This window comes from Tasmannia lanceolata, unplaced genomic scaffold, assembly GCF_043159265.1.
Source record: "Tasmannia lanceolata isolate RefF3 unplaced genomic scaffold, GAP_Taslan_0.1 ptg000008l, whole genome shotgun sequence".
NCBI classification, from domain to species: Eukaryota; Viridiplantae; Streptophyta; class Magnoliopsida; order Canellales; family Winteraceae; genus Tasmannia; species Tasmannia lanceolata.
Window position 1 is genome coordinate 53,062,885 of NW_027518685.1, and position 22,783 is coordinate 53,085,667.

The following is a 22,783-nucleotide window of genomic DNA, read 5'->3' on the forward strand; positions in this document are numbered from 1 at the left end:
TTTCCTTTGAAAGTGAATTTCAGGACCTTCGATTGGAAGAAATTTCTCCACTTTTGGACCTAACATGAGAGTTATGGAGGTTTTAATTTCAGGTGACCTGTCGCACACTCTTTATAACACAAACAAGAACGCTACCATCCCATTGAATTTTGAAACAAGATTTCTTTCCCCTGAAAGCGAAGATGAAGACCTCCGATTGGAGGAAATTTCACCAGTTTTGGACTCAAAATGAGAGAGTTATGGAGGTTTTAATTTTCGGCCATGTTTTCCGCACTCTTTATGAAACAGATAAAAACTCTCACGACAGATTGAATTTTTAAATGAGAATTTTACCCACGAACGAGATTTGGAAGACCTCCGATTGGTAAAAATTGCACTACTTTTCGACTTAAAATGAGAGAGTTATGGTCGTTTTAATTTTGGGTGATGTTTCTCACGCCCATTATAAAACGGACTAGAACACTCACATCCCACCGACTTTTGAAACGAGAATTCTTTCCTTTGAAACTGAATTTCAAGACCTCCGATTGGAAGAAATTTGGCCACTTTTGGACCTAAAATGAGAGTTATGGTGGTTTTAATTTCAGGTGACGTGTCGCACACTCTTTATAACACAGACAAGAACGCTCTCATGCCACTGAATTTTGAAACAAGATTTCTTTCCCCCGAAAGCGAAGATGAAGACCTCCGATTGGAGGAAATTTCACCACTTTTGGACTCAAAATGAGAGAGTTATGGAGGTTCTAATTTTCGGCCATGTTTTCCACACTCTTTATGAAACAGACAAAAACTCTCACGACAGATTGAATTTTTAAATGAGAATTTTCCCCACGAACGAGATTTGGAAGACATCCGATTGGTAAAAATTGCACTACTTTTCGACTTAAAATGAGAGAGTTATGGTCGTTTTAATTTTGGGTGATGTTTCTCACGCCCATTATAAAACGGACTAGAACACTCACATCCCACCGAATTTTGAAACGAGAATTCTTTCCTTTGAAAGTGAATTTCAAGACCTCCGATTGGAAGAAATTTGGCCACTTTTGGACCTAAAATGAGAGTTATGGAGGTTTTAATTTCAGGTGACGTGTCGCACACTCTTTATAACACAGACAAGAACGCTCTCATCCCACTGAATTTGAAACAAGATTTCTTTCCCCTGAGAGCGAAGATGAAGACCTCCGATTCGTGGAAATTTCACCACTTTTGGACTCAAAATGAGAGAATTATGGAGGTTTTAATTTTCGGCCACGTTTTGCACTCTTTATGAAACGGACCAGAACTCTCACGACACATTGAATTTTTAAATGCGAATTTTCCCCACGAACGAGAATTTGAAGACCTCCGATTGGTAGAAATTGCACTATTTTTCGACTTAAAATGAGAGAGTTATGGTGGTTTTAATTTTGGGTGATGTTTCTCACGCGCTTTATAAAACGGACCAGAACACTCTCATCCCACCGAATTTTGAAGCGAGAATTCTTTCCTTTGAAAGTGAATTTCAAGACCCCCGATTGGAAGAAATTTCGCCACTTTTGGACCTAACTTGAGAGTTATGGAGGTTTTAATTTCAGGTGACGTGTCGTACACTCTTTATAACACAAACAAGAACGCTCTCATCCCATTGAATTTTGAAACAAGATTTCTTTCCCCTGAAAGCGAAGATGAAGACCTCCGATTGGTGGAAATTTCACCACTTTTGTACTCAAAATGAGAGAGTTATGGAGGTTTTAATTTTCGGCCACGTTTCGCACACTCTTTACGAAACGGACAAGAACTCTCACGACACATTGAATTTTTAAATGAGAATTTTCCCCACGAACGAGAATTTGAAGACCTCCGATTGGTAGAAATTGCACTACTTTTCGACTTAAAATGAGAGAGTTATGGTGGTTTTAATTTTGGGTGATGTTTCTCACGCCCTTTTCAAAACGGACCAGAACACTCTCATCCCACCGAATTTTGAAACGGGAATTTTTTCCTTTGAAAGTGAATTTCAGGACCTTCGATTGGAAGAAATTTCGCCACCTTTGGACGAAACATGAGAGTTATGGAGGTTTTAATTTCAGGTGACGTGTCGCACACTCTTTATAACACAGACAAGAACGCTCTCATCCCACTGAATTTGAAACAAGATTTCTTTCCCCTGAGAGCGAAGATGAAGACCTCCGATTCGTGGAAATTTCACCACTTTTGGACTCAAAATGAGAGAATTATGGAGGTTTTAATTTTCGGCCACGTTTTGCACTCTTTATGAAACGGACCAGAACTCTCACGACACATTGAATTTTTAAATGCGAATTTTCCCCACGAACGAGAATTTGAAGACCTCCGATTGGTAGAAATTGCACTATTTTTCGACTTAAAATGAGAGAGTTATGGTGGTTTTAATTTTGGGTGATGTTTCTCACGCGCTTTATAAAACGGACCAGAACACTCTCATCCCACCGAATTTTGAAGCGAGAATTCTTTCCTTTGAAAGTGAATTTCAAGACCCCCGATTGGAAGAAATTTCGCCACTTTTGGACCTAACATGAGAGTTATGGAGGTTTTAATTTCAGGTGACGTGTCGCACACTCTTTATAACACAAACAAGAACGCTCTCATCCCATTGAATTTTGAAACAAGATTTCTTTCCCCTGAAAGCGAAGATGAAGACCTCCGATTGGTGGAAATTTCACCACTTTTGTACTCAAAATGAGAGAGTTATGGAGGTTTTAATTTTCGGCCACGTTTCGCACACTCTTTACGAAACGGACAAGAACTCTCACGACACATTGAATTTTTAAATGAGAATTTTCCCCACGAACGAGAATTTGAAGACCTCCGATTGGTAGAAATTGCACTACTTTTCGACTTAAAATGAGAGAGTTATGGTGGTTTTAATTTTGGGTGATGTTTCTCACGCCCTTTTCAAAACGGACCAGAACACTCTCATCCCACCGAATTTTGAAACGGGAATTTTTTCCTTTGAAAGTGAATTTCAGGACCTTCGATTGGAAGAAATTTCGCCACCTTTGGACGAAACATGAGAGTTATGGAGGTTTTAATTTCAGGTGACCTGTCGCACACTCTTTATAACACAAACAAGAACGCTACCATCCCATTGAATTTTGAAACAAGATTTCTTTCCCCTGAAAGCGAAGATGAAGACCTCCGATTGGAGGAAATTTCACCAGTTTTGGGCTCAAAATGAGAGAGTTATGGAGGTTTTAATTCTCGGCCATGTTTTCCGCACTCTTTATGAAACAGACAAAAACTCTCACGACAGATTGAATTTTTAAATGAGAATTTTCCCCACGAACGAGATTTGGAAGACCTCCGATTGGTAAAAATTGCACTACTTTTCGACTTAAAATGAGAGAGTTATGGTCGTTTTAATTTTGGGTGATGTTTCTCATGCCCATTATAAAACGGACTAGAACACTCACATCCCACCGACTTTTGAAACGAGAATTCTTTCCTTTGAAACTAAATTTCAAGACCTCCGATTGGAAGAAATTTGGCCACTTTTGGACCTAAAATGAGAGTTATGGAGGTTTTAATTTCAGGTGACGTGTCGCACACTCTTTATAACACAGACAAGAACGCTCTCATCCCATTGAATTTGAAACAAGATTTCTTTCCCCTGAGAGCGAAGATGAAGACCTCCGATTCGTGGAAATTTCACCACTTTTGGACTCAAAATGAGAGAGTTATGGAGGTTTTAATTTTCGGCCACGTTTTGCACTCTTTATGAAACGGACCAGAACTCTCACGACACATTGAATTTTCCCCACGAACGAGAATTTGAAAACCTCCGATTGGTAGAAATTGCACTATTTTTCGACTTAAAATGAGAGAGTTATGGTGGTTTTAATTTTGGGTGATGTTTCTCACGCGCTTTATAAAACGGACCAGAACACTCTCATCCCACCGAATTTTGAAGCGAGAATTCTTTCCTTTGAAAGTGAATTTCAAGACCCCCGATTGGAAGAAATTTCGCCACTTTTGGACCTAACATGAGAGTTATGGAGGTTTTAATTTCAGGTGACGTGTCGCACACTCTTTATAACACAAAGAAGAACGCTCTCATCCCATTGAATTTTGAAACAAGATTTCTTTCCCCTGAAAGCGAAGATGAAGAACTCCGATTGGTGGAAATTTCACCACTTTTGTACTTAAAATGAGAGAGTTATGGAGGTTTTAATTTTCGGCCACGTTTCGCACACTCTTTACGAAACGGACAAGAACTCTCACAACACATTGAATTTTTAAATGAGAATTTTCCCCACGAACGAGAATTTGAAGACCTCCGATTGGTAGAAATTCCACTACTTTTCGACTTAAAATGAGAGAGTTATGGTGGTTTTAATTTTGGGTGATGTTTCTCACGCCCTTTTTAAAACGGACCAGAACACTCTCATCCCACCGAATTTTGAAACGAGAATTTTTTCCTTTGAAAGTGAATTTCAGGACCTTCGATTGGAAGAAATTTCTCCACTTTTGGACCTAACATGAGAGTTATGGAGGTTTTAATTTCAGGTGACCTGTCGCACACTCTTTATAACACAAACAAGAACGCTACCATCCCATTGAATTTTGAAACAAGATTTCTTTCCCCTGAAAGCGAAGATGAAGACCTCCGATTGGAGGAAATTTCACCAGTTTTGGACTCAAAATGAGAGAGTTATGGAGGTTTTAATTTTCGGCCATGTTTTCCGCACTCTTTATGAAACAGACAAAAACTCTCACGACAGATTGAATTTTTAAATGAGAATTTTACCCACGAACGAGATTTGGAAGACCTCCGATTGGTAAAAATTGCACTACTTTTCGACTTAAAATGAGAGAGTTATGGTCGTTTTAATTTTGGGTGATGTTTCTCACGCCCATTATAAAACAGACTAGAACACTCACATCCCACCGACTTTTGAAACGAGAATTCTTTCCTTTGAAACTGAATTTCAAGACCTCCGATTGGAAGAAATTTGGCCACTTTTGGACCTAAAATGAGAGTTATGGTGGTTTTAATTTCAGGTGACGTGTCGCACACTCTTTATAACACAGACAAGAACGCTCTCATGCCACTGAATTTTGAAACAAGATTTCTTTCCCCCGAAAGCGAAGATGAAGACCTCCGATTGGAGGAAATTTCACCACTTTTGGACTCAAAATGAGAGAGTTATGGAGGTTCTAATTTTCGGCCATGTTTTCCACACTCTTTATGAAACAGACAAAAACTCTCACGACAGATTGAATTTTTAAATGAGAATTTTCCCCACGAACGAGATTTGGAAGACATCCGATTGGTAAAAATTGCACTACTTTTCGACTTAAAATGAGAGAGTTATGGTCGTTTTAATTTTGGGTGATGTTTCTCACGCCCATTATAAAACGGACTAGAACACTCACATCCCACCGAATTTTGAAACGAGAATTCTTTCCTTTGAAAGTGAATTTCAAGACCTCCGATTGGAAGAAATTTGGCCACTTTTGGACCTAAAATGAGAGTTATGGAGGTTTTAATTTCAGGTGACGTGTCGCACACTCTTTATAACACAGACAAGAACGCTCTCATCCCACTGAATTTGAAACAAGATTTCTTTCCCCTGAGAGCGAAGATGAAGACCTCCGATTCGTGGAAATTTCACCACTTTTGGACTCAAAATGAGAGAATTATGGAGGTTTTAATTTTCGGCCACGTTTTGCACTCTTTATGAAACGGACCAGAACTCTCACGACACATTGAATTTTTAAATGCGAATTTTCCCCACGAACGAGAATTTGAAGACCTCCGATTGGTAGAAATTGCACTATTTTTCGACTTAAAATGAGAGAGTTATGGTGGTTTTAATTTTGGGTGATGTTTCTCACGCGCTTTATAAAACGGACCAGAACACTCTCATCCCACCGAATTTTGAAGCGAGAATTCTTTCCTTTGAAAGTGAATTTCAAGACCCCCGATTGGAAGAAATTTCGCCACTTTTGGACCTAACTTGAGAGTTATGGAGGTTTTAATTTCAGGTGACGTGTCGTACACTCTTTATAACACAAACAAGAACGCTCTCATCCCATTGAATTTTGAAACAAGATTTCTTTCCCCTGAAAGCGAAGATGAAGACCTCCGATTGGTGGAAATTTCACCACTTTTGTACTCAAAATGAGAGAGTTATGGAGGTTTTAATTTTCGGCCACGTTTCGCACACTCTTTACGAAACGGACAAGAACTCTCACGACACATTGAATTTTTAAATGAGAATTTTCCCCACGAACGAGAATTTGAAGACCTCCGATTGGTAGAAATTGCACTACTTTTCGACTTAAAATGAGAGAGTTATGGTGGTTTTAATTTTGGGTGATGTTTCTCACGCCCTTTTCAAAACGGACCAGAACACTCTCATCCCACCGAATTTTGAAACGGGAATTTTTTCCTTTGAAAGTGAATTTCAGGACCTTCGATTGGAAGAAATTTCGCCACCTTTGGACGAAACATGAGAGTTATGGAGGTTTTAATTTCAGGTGACGTGTCGCACACTCTTTATAACACAGACAAGAACGCTCTCATCCCACTGAATTTGAAACAAGATTTCTTTCCCCTGAGAGCGAAGATGAAGACCTCCGATTCGTGGAAATTTCACCACTTTTGGACTCAAAATGAGAGAATTATGGAGGTTTTAATTTTCGGCCACGTTTTGCACTCTTTATGAAACGGACCAGAACTCTCACGACACATTGAATTTTTAAATGCGAATTTTCCCCACGAACGAGAATTTGAAGACCTCCGATTGGTAGAAATTGCACTATTTTTCGACTTAAAATGAGAGAGTTATGGTGGTTTTAATTTTGGGTGATGTTTCTCACGCGCTTTATAAAACGGACCAGAACACTCTCATCCCACCGAATTTTGAAGCGAGAATTCTTTCCTTTGAAAGTGAATTTCAAGACCCCCGATTGGAAGAAATTTCGCCACTTTTGGACCTAACATGAGAGTTATGGAGGTTTTAATTTCAGGTGACGTGTCGCACACTCTTTATAACACAAACAAGAACGCTCTCATCCCATTGAATTTTGAAACAAGATTTCTTTCCCCTGAAAGCGAAGATGAAGACCTCCGATTGGTGGAAATTTCACCACTTTTGTACTCAAAATGAGAGAGTTATGGAGGTTTTAATTTTCGGCCACGTTTCGCACACTCTTTACGAAACGGACAAGAACTCTCACGACACATTGAATTTTTAAATGAGAATTTTCCCCACGAACGAGAATTTGAAGACCTCCGATTGGTAGAAATTGCACTACTTTTCGACTTAAAATGAGAGAGTTATGGTGGTTTTAATTTTGGGTGATGTTTCTCACGCCCTTTTCAAAACGGACCAGAACACTCTCATCCCACCGAATTTTGAAACGAGAATTTTTTCCTTTGAAAGTGAATTTCAGGACCTTCGATTGGAAGAAATTTCGCCACCTTTGGACGTAACATGAGAGTTATGGAGGTTTTAATTTCAGGTGACCTGTCGCACACTCTTTATAACACAAACAAGAACGCTACCATCCCATTGAATTTTGAAACAAGATTTCTTTCCCCTGAAAGCGAAGATGAAGACCTCCGATTGGAGGAAATTTCACCAGTTTTGGACTCAAAATGAGAGAGTTATGGAGGTTTTAATTCTCGGCCATGTTTTCCGCACTCTTTATTAAACAGACAAAAACTCTCACGACACATTGAATTTTTAAATGCGAATTTTCCCCACGAACGAGAATTTGAAGACCTCCGATTGGTAGAAATTGCACTATTTTTCGACTTAAAATGAGAGAGTTATGGTGGTTTTAATTTTGGGTGATGTTTCTCACGCGCTTTATAAAACGGACCAGAACACTCTCATCCCACCGAATTTTGAAGCGAGAATTCTTTCCTTTGAAAGTGAATTTCAAGACCCCCGATTGGAAGAAATTTCGCCACTTTTGGACCTAACATGAGAGTTATGGAGGTTTTAATTTCAGGTGACGTGTCGCACACTCTTTATAACACAAACAAGAACGCTCTCATCCCATTGAATTTTGAAACAAGATTTCTTTCCCCTGAAAGCGAAGATGAAGACCTCCGATTGGTGGAAATTTCACCACTTTTGTACTCAAAATGAGAGAGTTATGGAGGTTTTAATTTTCGCCCACGTTTCGCACACTCTTTACGAAACGGACAAGAACTCTCACGACACATTGAATTTTTAAATGAGAATTTTCCCCACGAACGAGAATTTGAAGACCTCCGATTGGTAGAAATTGCACTACTTTTCGACTTAAAATGAGAGAGTTATGGTGGTTTTAATTTTGGGTGATGTTTCTCACGCCCTTTTCAAAACGGACCAGAACACTCTCATCCCACCGAATTTTGAAACGGGAATTTTTTCCTTTGAAAGTGAATTTCAGGACCTTCGATTGGAAGAAATTTCGCCACCTTTGGACGAAACATGAGAGTTATGGAGGTTTTAATTTCAGGTGACCTGTCGCACACTCTTTATAACACAAACAAGAACGCTACCATCCCATTGAATTTTGAAACAAGATTTCTTTCCCCTGAAAGCGAAGATGAAGACCTCCGATTGGAGGAAATTTCACCAGTTTTGGACTCAAAATGAGAGAGTTATGGAGGTTTTAATTTTCGGCCATGTTTTCCGCACTCTTTATGAAACAGACAAAAACTCTCACGACAGATTGAATTTTTAAATGAGAATTTTCCCCACGAACGAGATTTGGAAGACCTCCGATTGGTAAAAATTGCACTACTTTTCGACTTAAAATGAGAGAGTTATGGTCGTTTTAATTTTGGGTGATGTTTCTCATGCCCATTATAAAACGGACTAGAACACTCACATCCCACCGACTTTTGAAACGAGAATTCTTTCCTTTGAAACTGAATTTCAAGACCTCCGATTGGAAGAAATTTGGCCACTTTTGGACCTAAAATGAGAGTTATGGAGGTTTTAATTTCAGGTGACGTGTCGCACACTCTTTATAACACAGACAAGAACGCTCTCATCCCACTGAATTTGAAACAAGATTTCTTTCCCCTGAGAGCGAAGATGAAGACCTCCGATTCGTGGAAATTTCACCACTTTTGGACTCAAAATGAGAGAGTTATGGAGGTTTTAATTTTCGGCCACGTTTTGCACTCTTTATGAAACGGACCAGAACTCTCACGACACATTGAATTTTCCCCACGAACGAGAATTTGAAAACCTCCGATTGGTAGAAATTGCACTATTTTTCGACTTAAAATGAGAGAGTTATGGTGGTTTTAATTTTGGGTGATGTTTCTCACGCGCTTTATAAAACGGACCAGAACACTCTCATCCCACCGAATTTTGAAGCGAGAATTCTTTCCTTTGAAAGTGAATTTCAAGACCTCCGATTGGAAGAAATTTGGCCACTTTTGGACCTAAATTGAGAGTTATGGAGGTTTTAATTTCAGGTGACGTGTCGCACACTCTTTATAACACAGACAAGAACGCTCTCATCCCACTGAATTTGAAACAAGATTTCTTTCCCCTGAGAGCGAAGATGAAGACCTCCGATTCGTGGAAATTTCACCACTTTTGGACTCAAAATGAGAGAATTATGGAGGTTTTAATTTTCGGCCACGTTTTGCACTCTTTATGAAACGGACCAGAACTCTCACGACACATTGAATTTTTAAATGCGAATTTTCCCCACGAACGAGAATTGGAAGACCTCCGATTGGTAGAAATTGCACTATTTTTCGACTTAAAATGAGAGAGTTATGGTGGTTTTAATTTTGGGTGATGTTTCTCACGCGCTTTATAAAACGGACCAGAACACTCTCATCCCACCGAATTTTGAAGCGAGAATTCTTTCCTTTGAAAGTGAATTTCAAGACCCCCGATTGGAAGAAATTTCGCCACTTTTGGACCTAACATGAGAGTTATGGAGGTTTTAATTTCAGGTGACGTGTCGCACACTCTTTATAACACAAAGAAGAACGCTCTCATCCCATTGAATTTTGAAACAAGATTTCTTTCCCCTGAAAGCGAAGATGAAGAACTCCGATTGGTGGAAATTTCACCACTTTTGTACTCAAAATGAGAGAGTTATGGAGGTTTTAATTTTCGGCCACGTTTCGCACACTCTTTACGAAACGGACAAGAACTCTCACAACACATTGAATTTTTAAATGAGAATTTTCCCCACGAACGAGAATTTGAAGACCTCCGATTGGTAGAAATTGCACTACTTTTCGACTTAAAATGAGAGAGTTATGGTGGTTTTAATTTTGGGTGATGTTTCTCACGCCCTTTTTAAAACGGACCAGAACACTCTCATCCCACCGAATTTTGAAACGAGAATTTTTTCCTTTGAAAGTGAATTTCAGGACCTTCGATTGGAAGAAATTTCTCCACTTTTGGACCTAACATGAGAGTTATGGAGGTTTTAATTTCAGGTGACCTGTCGCACACTCTTTATACAACAAACAAGAACGCTACCATCCCATTGAATTTTGAAACAAGATTTCTTTCCCCTGAAAGCGAAGATGAAGACCTCCGATTGGAGGAAATTTCACCAGTTTTGGACTCAAAATGAGAGAGTTATGGAGGTTTTAATTTTCGGCCATATTTTCCGCACTCTTTATGAAACAGACAAAAACTCTCACGACAGATTGAATTTTTAAATGAGAATTTTCCCCACAAACGAGATTTTGAAGACCTCCGATTGGTAAAAATTGCACTACTTTTCGACTTAAAATGAGAGAGTTATGGTCGTTTTAATTTTGGGTGATGTTTCTCACGCCCATTATAAAACGGACTAGAACACTCACATCCCACCGACTTTTGAAACCAGAATTCTTTCCTTTGAAACTGAATTTCAAGACCTCCGATTGGAAGAAATTTGGCCACTTTTGGACCTAAAATGAGAGTTATGGAGGTTTTAATTTCAGGTGACGCGTCGCACACTCTTTATAACACAGACAAGAACGCTCTCATCCCACTGAATTTGAAACAAGATTTCTTTCCCCTGAGAGCGAAGATGAAGACCTCCGATTCGTGGAATTTTCACCACTTTTGGACTCAAAATGAGAGAGTTATGGAGGTTTTAATTTTTGGCCACTTTTTCCGCACTCTTTATGAAACAGACAAAAACTCTCACGACAGATTGAATTTTTAAATGAGAATTTTCCCCACGAACGAGATTTGGAAGACCTCCGATTGGTAAAAATTGCACTACTTTTCGACTTAAAATGAGAGAGTTATGGTCGTTTTAATTTTGGGTGATGTTTCTCACGCCCATTATAAAACGGACTAGAACACTCACATCACACCGAATTTTGAAACGAGAATTCTTTCCTTTGAAAGTGAATTTCAAGACCTCCGATTGGAAGAAATTTGGCCACTTTTGGACCTAAAATGAGAGTTATGGTGGTTTTAATTTCAGGTGACGTGTCGCACACTCTTTATAACACAGACAAGAACGCTCTCATGACACTGAATTTTGAAACAAGATTTCTTTCCCCTGAAAGCGAAGATGAAGACCTCCGATTGGAGGAAATTTCACCACTTTTGGACTCAAAATTAGAGAGTTATGGAGGTTCTAATTTTCGGCCATGTTTTCCGCACTCTTTATGAAACAGACAAAAACTCTCACGACAGATTGAATTTTTAAATGAGAATTTTCCCCACGAACGAGATTTGGAAGACCTCCGATTGGTAAAAATTGCACTACTTTTCAACTTAAAATGAGAGAGTTATGGTCGTTTTAATTTTGGGTGATGTTTCTCACGCCCATTATAAAACGGACTAGAACACTCACATCCCACCGAATTTTGAAACGAGAATTCTTTCCTTTGAAAGTGAATTTCAAGACCTCCGATTGGAAGAAATTTGGCCACTTTTGGACCTAAAATGAGAGTTATGGAGGTTTTAATTTCAGGTGACGTGTCGCACACTCTTTATAACATAGACAAGAACGCTCTCATCCCACTGAATTTGAAACAAGATTTCTTTCCCCTGAGAGCGAAGATGAAGACCTCCGATTCGTGGAAATTTCACCACTTTTGGACTCAAAATGAGAGAATTATGGAGGTTTTAATTTTCGGCCACGTTTTGCACTCTTTATGAAACGGACCAGAACTCTCACGACACATTGAATTTTTAAATGCGAATTTTCCCCACGAACGAGAATTTGAAGACCTCCGATTGGTAAAAATTGCACTATTTTTCGACTTAAAATGAGAGAGTTATGGTGGTTTTAACTTTGGGTGATGTTTCTCACGCGCTTTATAAAACGGACCAGAACACTCTCATCCCACCGAATTTTGAAGCGAGAATTCTTTCCTTTGAAAGTGAATTTCAAGACCCCCGATTGGAAGAAATTTCGCCACTTTTGGACCTAACATGAGAGTTATGGAGGTTTTAATTTCAGGTGACGTGTCGCACACTCTTTATAACACAAACAAGAACGCTCTCATCCCATTGAATTTTGAAACAAGATTTCTTTCCCCTGAAAGCGAAGATGAAGACCTCCGATTGGTGGAAATTTCACCACTTTTGTACTCAAAATGAGAGAGTTATGGAGGTTTTAATTTTCGGCCACGTTTCGCACACTCTTTACGAAACGGACAAGAACTCTCACGACACATTAAATTTTTAAATGAGAATTTTCCCCACGAACGAGATTTGGAAGACCTCCGATTGGTAAAAATTGCACTACTTTTCGACTTAAAATGAGAGAGTTATGGTCGTTTTAATTTTGGGTGATGTTTCTCAGGCCCATTATAAAACGGACTAGAACACTCACATCCCACCGAATTTTGAAACGAGAATTCTTTCCTTTGAAAGTGAATTTCAAGACCTCCGATTGGAAGAAATTTGGCCACTTTTGGACCTAAAATGAGAGTTATGGAGGTTTTAATTTCAGGTGACGTGTCGCACACTCTTTATAACACAGACAAGAACGCTCTCATCCCACTGAATTTGAAACAAGATTTCTTTCCCCTGAGAGCGAAGATGAAGACCTCCGATTCGTGGAAATTTCACCACTTTTGGACTCAAAATGAGAGAATTATGGAGGTTTTAATTTTCGGCCACGTTTTGCACTCTTTATGAAACGGACCAGAACTCTCACGACACATTGAATTTTTAAATGCGAATTTTCCCCACGAACGAGAATTTGAAGACCTCCGATTGGTAAAAATTGCACTATTTTTCGACTTAAAATGAGAGAGTTATGGTGGTTTTAATTTTGGGTGATGTTTCTCACGCGCTTTATAAAACGGACCAGAACACTCTCATCCCACCGAATTTTGAAGCGAGAATTCTTTCCTTTGAAAGTGAATTTCAAGACCCCCGATTGGAAGAAATTTTGCCACTTTTGGACCTAACATGAGAGTTATGGAGGTTTTAATTTCAGGTGACGTGTCGCACACTCTTTATAACACAAAGAAGAACGCTCTCATCCCATTGAATTTTGAAACAAGATTTCTTTCCCCTGAAAGCGAAGATGAAGAACTCCGATTGGTGGAAATTTCACCACTTTTGTACTCAAAATGAGAGAGTTATGGAGGTTTTAATTTTCGGCCACGTTTCGCACACTCTTTACGAAACGGACAAGAACTCTCACAACACATTGAATTTTTAAATGAGAATTTTCCCCAGGAACGAGAATTTGAAGACCTCCGATTGGTAGAAATTGCACTACTTTTCGACTTAAAATGAGAGAGTTATGGTGGTTTTAATTTTGGGTGATGTTTCTCACGGCCTTTTTAAAACGGACCAGAACACTCTCATCCCACCGAATTTTGAAACGAGAATTTTTTCCTTTGAAAGTGAATTTCAGGACCTTCGAGTGGAAGAAATTTCTCCACTTTTGGACCTAACATGAGAGTTATGGAGGTTTTAATTTCAGATGACCTGTCGCACACTCTTTATAACACAAACAAGAACGCTACCATCCCATTGAATTTTGAAACAAGATTTCTTTCCCCTGAAAGCGAAGATGAAGACCTCCGATTGGAGGAAATTTCACCAGTTTTGGACTCAAAATGAGAGAGTTATGGAGGTTTTAATTTTCGGCCATGTTTTTCGCACACTTTATGAAACAGACAAAAAGTCTCACGACAGATTGAATTTTTAAATCAGAATTTTCCCCACGAACGAGATTTGGAAGACCTCCGATTGGTAAAAATTGCACTACTTTTCGACTTAAAATGAGAGAGTTATGGTCGTTTTAATTTTGGGTGATGTTTCTCACGCCCATTATAAAACGGACTAGAACACTCACATCCCACCGACTTTTGAAACCAGAATTCTTTCCTTTGAAACTGAATTTCAAGACCTCCGATTGGAAGAAATTTGGCCACTTTTGGACCTAAAATGATAGTTATGGAGGTTTTAATTTCAGGTGACGCGTCGCACACTCTTTATAACACAGACAAGAACGCTCTCATCCCACTGAATTTGAAACGAGATTTCTTTCCCCTGAGAGCGAAGATGAAGACCTCCGATTCGTGGAATTTTCACCACTTTTGGACTCAAAATGAGAGAGTTATGGAGGTTTTAATTTTCGCCACGTTTTCCGCACTCTTTATGAAACAGACAAAAACTCTCACGACAGATTGAATTTTTAAATGAGAATTTTCCCCACGAACGAGATTTGGAAGACCTCCGATTGGTAAAAATTACACTACTTTTCGACTTAAAATGAGAGAGTTATGGTCGTTTTAATTTTGGGTGATGTTTCTCACGCCCATTATAAAACGGACTAGAACACTCACATCACACCGAATTTTGAAACGAGAATTCTTTCCTTTGAAAGTGAATTTCAAGACCTCCGATTGGAAGAAATTTGGCCACTTTTGGACCTAAAATGAGAGTTATGGTGGTTTTAATTTCAGGTGACGTGTCGCACACTCTTTATAACACAGACAAGAACGCTCTCATGCCACTGAATTTTGAAACAAGATTTCTTTCCCCTGAAAGCGAAGATGAAGACCTCCGATTGGAGGAAATTTCACCACTTTTGGACTCAAAATGAGAGAGTTTGTAGACACCCCATTTTGCTCCGCCTTAATCAACAAAGAAGTTAGTGTTCTTGTTATCAGTATTTTCCAGTGTTTTCCATTCCCGTGTCTGTCCCTTACGCTTTCTCAATCTTTCCGATCATTTCTGCTGTGTTTCGAATTTTCTCGCTAAGGGTGAGAAGGGTTATTCATGAAAATCCGAGCAAGAGAGAATTTGGATCCGTTTGGTGGGCCCACCATGAGCATTTGTTTAGATTTGGATCAAACAGGGGGCCCGCGCATTGTAAAGGCATCTTTTGTGGGTCCCACCAAGAATAAGACAAATAAAAGAAAGCTTATTAAAATTGTTTGTGAAACGGCTAAATGAGCAAAGTCTCTTGAGCTCTCTTTCTTTATTAGAAAAATTATTTTGAGGGGATCCAATGAGAAAAGGAGGTCACCAACCGTCACCCTTATAATATAAAGAGAAACATTGTTGGACTTTAGCTTCTCCTCTCATTTGAAATATGGCAAAATGATTGCACATACAACACTTCATGGAGGGGTAGTTTAGTAAAGCTAAATAAAAAAAAGAAAATTTGAATGAGTCCATACGGTTTTTAACATGGGAGAGGGTGCGGTGTTGTTTAAAATAACAATTAAAAAAACAAAAAGAAAGAAAGAACAGAGAAGCTTGTTGTGGTTGAAATGATAGCATTTGATTTTCTCTCTTCCCTCACATGGAGCCACACAGTTTTTTAATATAGAAAAGAGTGTAGTGATGAGTGCATCACATTTGCTAAAATAAAAAAATTGGCTTTCTTTTCAATGTTGAAGAATAAATACCCCATAGGCTTTTGCTGTAAAAAAAGAAAAGGAAGGACGGGGGGTAACCTTCTCACAGTTGGGGGGACCGAACAAGCTCTCTCACCCTTTTAGCTCATCTCTCCCCTCCTCAACAATGGCCTCTCTCTCTCTCCTTGTTGAATTATCCTTGGCTCTTGGCTGATCCCAGGTGTTCTCTCTTCTCCAAGTAAGTATTCACTATACTTAAGCTTTGATTTCTGATTTGCATGTTTCCTGATTTTTTCATTGCAATTATTTATTCATTGAGTTTTGTGTTTCTTTCTTTCTTAATTACAAAGCATGTCCTCTGTTCTTACTCTTTAGAATCAAAACATCTAATGGATTTTGAATTCCATAAGCTCTTGCCAATTCTAATTCTTTTGGGGCTAGTAATAATTAAATAAAGAACACTAAAAAAAATAATTTTCGAAACCATTGAATCTCTGCAACTTAAGCATCCAATTCCACAGCCATCCGAAACCCAATTTTGGGGCCTCTTCCGAATTGATAATCAATGCCCCACTCCCAATTGAAAAAAATAATAATAAAGCCCAACTTCCAATTGACATCATCAGCTCATGTTTTTGCTTGATAATCACAGCCCACTTCAATTTGTCACACTACCCACCTCTTTAATTGATAACCACAACCCTTTTTTTAAATTAAAATCTACAACCCATCTTGTACAAATGATAATCACAGCCCCTTCCACTTTGATAACCACAGCCCCATTGCAAATTGATAAATAAAGCTTAATTCCTTTGATATCAACTGCCCCTCATTTTATTTGATAACAATATCCCGCCTTTTCGATTGATATTCTCAGCCACTCCATGATCCATTAAGCCATGCATCCCATTTAATACCCTCATCCGAATCCCTCAAACCTATCTCAACTGAAACATAAAAAATTAATTAAGATAAAAATTGAAGCACATACAAAAATCTAAAAAATAACATATAAACCAAAATAAAACAAAATTAACAATTAAGAAAGAAAAATCAAACACAACATAATGAGACGAAAACCCATAGGCACAACATAAAATGACAAAATTGAGAACAAGAAATAATAGGACAAAACGTCGTGGTGCCAATATCATTCCCGCTATAGTGCTGGCTGCCCATTTTGTGACCAGATTTCGAACCTCTAGACCACAGATTCATAGAAAATGATAAATTACAAAGTTGTAGCCATATAAATTATCTTTCCAACGCATGTTTGTACATTCAATTTGGCCAAGCGGTTAAAGAGTTATGACTGTTTTAGTGGGCTGCGTTTGTTAGATCTTTTAATGGTCAATGTTTTGTCGAATATGTGAAATTGTCAAAACATGTTTGTATTAATGTCCTTTTCCAAACAAAAATTAAAATTTATTAATCTAAAATACACCAATCTTAAAAGTCACTAATCTAAAACAAACCAAACCTAAAATCTGTTAATCTAAAATGCACCTAACTTAAAAGTCACGAACCTAAAATTCGCTCACTTAAAAAATAAAATAAAAATAAATAAAAATAAATATACTAATCTAAATCTGTTAAAAGTCATTAACCGAAACACCACTAAAAGTTTCAAGTTAAACCAAAACCTTCTAAATAAACAACTCAAAAGACACAACACACATTAAAGGCCTCAAGATAACTAAAAGCTTTCGAGAAAAACTTTAAAAGACTCAACCAATCCAGAAGAATTGGAAATTCCTGAGCTTTGGATTCAAAATTCCTTTAGGAACCCTTAGAGCCCAATTTAGGAACACTGGTGTCGTGTCGTGTCGTGTCCTAAGTTTTAGGGAGTCTTAAGTGTTAAGAAGTCCTAGAGTTAGGAGTCCAGCCTCATCACGGACGCTTGCTATGTATAGCAACCGTACCATAGGTCTAGTTACACTAGTCACCCAATCTTTCCTTAAGACAAGCCTAGTAAACTAGGATGTAGGCAAACCTGCATTAGTCTAAGGGACAACTTGCATTCAGATAAGAATCATATAGCATCTTAGATGAAATCCTAAGATAATAAAATCCTCAACTTGAATTAAATAATTCCTCTTAAAACTGTTGAAACAGTCAAATCCGTCTAAGTCGGTGTCCTAGTTGAGTTAGGCATATGTAGCTTAGCTTAGGTGCACCGAACTACGTCGACTCTGATCCCAGTAAGGCTTGGGTACGTAGGCAGCTTGGATGTCTGATGGCATACCACCCGCGAGTCGGCACCACAAACAAATTGTGGTGTTTTGTATATTAATTTTCTTGTAAATGCTTAATCAAATCACTTAGGATTTTCCATGAAATTAGAATTCTAGGAGAACTTTCACTTAGAATGAATCCAGACAAATTAATAAATCAAGATACACATCTAGGATTCACATTAAAATTAGATCATAGGATGCATGTCACTTAGTTCGCACATTAACATAGAGTTGAATGAGCCATTTAAAATAAATTTAAAAGAGTTAGCTTTTGGAATCGAAGACCGATTATCGGACAAGAATGGTGCATGTGGTGGATAACTCCCCATACCTTCCATTCTCGTAACCAGGTAGCGAGTCTAGATTTCTGGTTAATTATGGGTCCTAGATCCCACATCTAGGTGGCGACTCTGTCAGTCTCTTTCGTGTGGAATTCGGATTGCCTTAGTGATCCCAAGTTCACAGGAAAGACGAATCAATAATAAAATGCACACGCCAATCGCGTGGGTACGAGAGACCAAGAGAGAGTGCATGGCGGCTCGCGCCCCACCCCTCTCGCGGGATCATGTCCCACAGTCTGGCGACTCTGCTGGGGACCACCTAACTTCATTAAAATATCAAAAGATAATTCATTTGAATTTAATTTAACTGGCTCATAAAAACTCTATACTTGTTAGATTAGTTTGTCTCGTTTTATTTTCTCATCACATTTTACTCGAACTTAATTTAACAAAACCTGAAGGCATCATAGATTGCGCGAACTTATTGCACACACTTACATCACTTGCATCTAAACCCTTGCATCTCACATGCACACACGTCCTATTTTAGGAACCCGGAGTGTTATCTAGCATGGTTGACTGGGATTTCATCACCTGGTGCCTCTGTGCTAGAGAAGCATTCCACCCTTAGCCTAGTACCTTTATGGTGCGTAAACGGATCTCTTGTTCACGTACTGATACGCCGGACACTGGTACAGTATATCGAACAGGGATTCGCGCTAAGGGAACTCTTGGCCTTACCCCTAGATTAACCCACACATGCATGTAGTATACGAACACATGTGCATCACGTGTGTGAGCCTAGTTTAGGATATCCTACCTATTTGTGTCTAGATTAGGCCGTAGACCATCTTCTAATGGCTACGATCGGTCCTAGGTACACAAACAAAGTCATGAGTCGAGATCCTCTCTCCACTCCGCTAGATTAGGATTAGGGTTGATGCCTTCAGGTAATACTGATAAAATGTGCAAAGATTAAAAAACTTTCCCTTTGGGGTTAGGATTTAAATCCCATTCATTTCCAAAGATCTCATAGGATTAGTCATTCATGATCCATCCGTTGAAAGCAATCTTATGCTATCTCATCTCATCTCGATCGTACGATTTTTAATCTTATATTATCTGATTCGATCGAGTATCCATACTTCCTTTATATTGGTAGGAACTCATCCTAATCTCATGTTCATGTAATCCTGATTATCCCTGTATCCTTTCTCCTGGCTTACAGACACCATGTCTACTCGTACAATTCTTGATTGGATCCGTGGTACATTAAGAGAATCCCATATCTATGCCATAAGTGAGCAAGAGAAAAATCTCTTCGGTTACGTGGCCACCATCAAGCTCGATTGGGGATTACTCTATGCTGCATCAGAGTGTTGGGATCCCGATCATCATGTCTTCCGTTTTGGCAACCAAGAAATGTGTCCCACCTTTGAAGAATGGTGTGCCTTATTGGAATATCCTGTAGATGGCCCTCTGGTGAAGCCATCTTACGTGTCGGATTATCGTCCTTTGTTCCTTCGCTTGATGAATAATCCAGATGAATCCATGAACTCTTTCATCAAAGACCAGGAAGTGTCCATGCAACAACTGATTGACATTTACCCTCCTGTTGGGCATATTGGTGCTGTTGATATTCAAAAAGCCCGAGGTCGCGCTCTGAGATTCTGCTCCTTTGCTAGGTTCCTCACTGTCCAGCCTTCTCGCTGTGCGTCAGCTGTTCTCTTGGACCTCGTTGATCAGATGGATCGTGGCGCCAATCCAATTCCTACTATGCTTGCAGAAACCTTCAATGGATTGGATGAGATGGCTCGTCTTCGTGCCAGCTCAGGTCCAGGCTCTTATGTTCGATCTTTTGTTGGGTCCTTCTCAGGATGTCCTGCATTACTTCACGTGTGGTTATGCCACAAGCTAAAAATTGCAGCTCCTGTGCATTTTGATCATACGTTATACACCTTCAGTGAATGGCGTCATGATGTTTCTTTCAATCATAAAGGCGATTGGGCTGAGTGGTTGAGTTCTCGCCATGAAGATCAGATTTATTGGCAAATCCCTGGAATCCAAGAAGCTGTCTTCAATACTGGAGAAGCTAACTACGTTCGCCTTCTTGGCCTCAAAAAGACTTCCTTTTATATTCCTGCCAGGATTCAGCGTCAGTATGGAAGGGAGCAATCCATTGTGCCTCCCCTTCGTCATTTCTATCCGCCTGAGGATCTCAAGCCCAAGATTGTCAAAGCCGTTTCATCTGCTTGGGATGTTCGAGTCATCAAATCTTTCAAGGAGTCAGTTGAGGAAGATAGTCGTCCAAAGAAGAAGTCTAGAAAGAGTGCTTAATGTCATGTTTTCTCTTATCAGTCTATCTTTGAAAGATCGAACCATGTACTCAAGCTTTAATGATCTATCAATAAAAGTTCACCTTTTTCTTTCAGTATCTTCGTCTATGCATACATCAGTGTCTACTTCTTTCTGATTTTAAATATGTCTTTCAAATATTACGGGGCCGTAGACACCATAGCTAACCCTAATACTCCTTGGGTTCGGGTCTCTTCTCGATTACAGAGGAAATCTGTATCCCCGCCACCTTCTCTGAGAACCCCAGCATCTCATTCTTTCCCGTCCTCATCCTCACCAATGACAGAAAACCAGGACAGTCCTCCACTCGCTGCTATCACCGATACTCTTACCTTGATTCTCCGGCAGCTTCAAGAACTCAAGGAAGAGAACCAAGTTATCAAGGCTCAACTTTCTGAGAAGTTCGGACAATCGTTGTCCAAAGATAAAAGGCCCATGCACCATACAGCTACTTCAGTCGCACCTGCCCAGCCGGCGTTTATCCCCATTACTGATAAAATTGAAGAAGATCTGGAAAAAGAGCAGTACAGTCAGGACCACAGTAACCCTTCTCAGTCCATGGTTGATAAGTCTGTTATGGAAAAATTAGAAAGTCTTACCAGGAAGGTACAAGACATCCAATTTCAAGACCAAGGTGGTTTCAATCCGAGTGATCTCACACTGTTCCCAGAAATCCGTCTCCCAGCCAATTTTCAAATGCCGGACTTTGATAAATATGATGGTGTGGGTTGTCCAATCACACATTTACAAATGTTCACCATCATGTGTCAGCCTCAAGGCTTATCTCCTGAGCAAATGGCTCAATTGTTCCCAGTTTCCCTAACCAAGGTTGCTAGGAGATGGTTCATGGTCTTGGACAAGACTCGTTACAGGACATGGAAGGATATCGGCGAGCAATTCATCAGGCAGTTCAAATATGATGATGGGACAGAAATCACCAGAAAGGATTTAGATAGAACAAAACAAGACTCGAGAGAATCCTTTCTGATTTTTGTGAAAAGATGGAGGAGAATAGCAGCTCAGATGATGGAGCGCCCGTCTGAGGAGGAGCAAGTCCAGATAATCATGAAAAATATTTCCCCCCAGCTCCAGTATCACATGTCATTGCAATACTATCCAGACTTCAAACACTTCATTGTGGCTGGCACCCAGATAGAGGAGGCTATGGCTCAAGGTGTATTCAACCGTAGCAACCCAAATCCTAGAGATTTCAAAAAATCCCCACCAGCCCAAGTCAGTAGTATCTCCCATTCCAATGCTCAATCCTCTAAATCCCAGGAACCTCTAGTAATGGACTATGCTCAACCTGCGACCGCACCTCGGCAACAAGCCCGGGTAGAATTTACTCCTCTTCCCATTCCATCTTCGGAGGTGCTTAAGCAGTGTCTGGCTTCAGGTCGCATAACCCTACCTGCCACCCGGCCTCCCCCCAATCCTTTACCTGCCAATTGGCGAGCCGACCTACACTGTGAGTATCACAGGGGTCCTGGTCATCTTACAGACAATTGCATCGCCTTGAAATTCAGAATCCAGAAACTTATTGATGAGAAAGTCATTGCATTCCAACCAAGACCCAATGTTACCCAAAACCCGCTACCTGGTCATGCTAATCCTCCCGCTGCCGTTAATGCCATAACCATAGGAGATCCTGAGTTTGACCCTCTCACCCTCATATGTGCTTTAGAACCCATTTCTGAACCCGAAATCATCTTCTGTGATGAATCATACCTAAGGGAGTCTGTACCTCCCTTGGTAATCACCTATGAGCCACAAGTCCCTCAAATTATCACCTATGGTGAGCCAGAATTGGATGAAGTCAGACATGTGACAAGGGGTGGAAGAATTTTCAAACCTGCTGAATTAAGAGTCGAAAATCCAGGGGCATTGGCTCGAGGAGAGGAGCCGCAATACGTGAAGGACCCAGATGATGAAGTTGTTCAGCAGTTGAAGAAAACTCAGGCTGTCATATCTGTTTGGGGGTTGTTGATAGCATCGAAGAAACACAGAGAGGCTGTGTTGAAAGAACTGAATACCACACAGGTGTCCTCAGAAATATCTCCAGAGCAACTAGCTGAAGTTGTCGCTCTGACACACGCCACCAGGGCCATTAGTTTCTCAGACCAGGA